At 48.5% G+C, this 1,128-nt stretch overlaps 1 pseudogene; it reads right to left on the bottom strand.

Moving 5' to 3' along the window:
* Positions 1–491: 491 nt before the first annotated feature.
* Positions 492–609, bottom strand: LOC126482444 (5S ribosomal RNA; annotated as a pseudogene).
* Positions 610–1,128: the final 519 nt, after the last annotated feature.

Below are 1,128 nucleotides of genomic sequence, written 5' to 3'. Positions count from 1 at the left end.
TGAAGTGTCGCCGATCCCGACAATGACGTCACGACATGCCAGGCTTATGCACCTTTACAGAGTAAGTTTGTACGTACCTTAGAGCCAAATTTCAAACTTATGCGTCGCAACTGGAGATAGTTACGAGGTCTCGAAAAAGTGATCCTTGAACTGCACTTATACGGATGTTTCAATATGTCTTCATAATGTCACTTAAGCGTGACAAACCAAAGATTTTATTTAGCTACCTCAAAGAACAATATTCTTGCCACATAATCAAAAACTACCGCTAACGGCATATGCAGCAGCAGCACTCCGTCATCAGGTCACGTGTGGCCCACCAGGACCATCCGACTGCCGTGTCATTCTCAAGTGAGGATGCGGATAGGAGGGGTGTGTGGTCAGCACACATCTCTCCCGGTCGTTATGGTGGTGTTCTTTGACCGGAACCGCTACTATTCGGTCAAGTAGCTTCTCAATTGCCATCACGAAGCTGAGCGTACCCCGAAAAATGGCGACAGCGCATGGTGGCCCGGATGGTCTCCCATCGAAGTGCCGGCCACGCCCGACAGCGTTTATCTTCGGTGATCGGACGGGAACCGGTGTATCAACTGTAGCATGGCCATTACCAACGGCATATGGGTGTATATGTTTCATTGCACTGTCACAAATGTAGCAGAGGCTACCTGCCGCCAATGTCTTTCTAGGTTATATTAATAACGTGGACTCTGTCAAACCATTATTTTAAGCCGGCCGGTGTTGCCGAGCGGTTCTCGGCTCTACAGTCTGGAACCGCGCGACCGCTACGGTCGCAGGTTCGAATCCTGCCTCGGGCATGGATGTGTGTGACGTCCTTAGGTTAGCTAGGTTTAAGTACTTCTAAGTTCTAGGGGACTGATGACCTCAGCAGTTAAGTCCCATAGTGCTCCGAGCTTTTTTAACCATTATTTTAATTTGTGGTGTAGCATGTAAATTTGCTCATCGTTTGACTGGTTACTATTGTAAGCGGTACATTCAGGTACGTACTGCCATAATTTGTGAATAATGATGGCATTGTATGGCTGCATTTTGTACTTCGTAGACCATCTCCCCGAGCGGTCTAAGGCGCTGCAGTTATGGACTGTGTGCCTGGTCCCGACGGAGGTTCGA

Source organism: Schistocerca serialis, chromosome 5, assembly GCF_023864345.2.
Source record: "Schistocerca serialis cubense isolate TAMUIC-IGC-003099 chromosome 5, iqSchSeri2.2, whole genome shotgun sequence".
Classification (NCBI taxonomy): domain Eukaryota; kingdom Metazoa; phylum Arthropoda; class Insecta; order Orthoptera; family Acrididae; genus Schistocerca; species Schistocerca serialis.
Note: the sequence above shows the minus strand (reverse complement) of the source record. Positions and strands in the feature narration are given on the sequence as shown.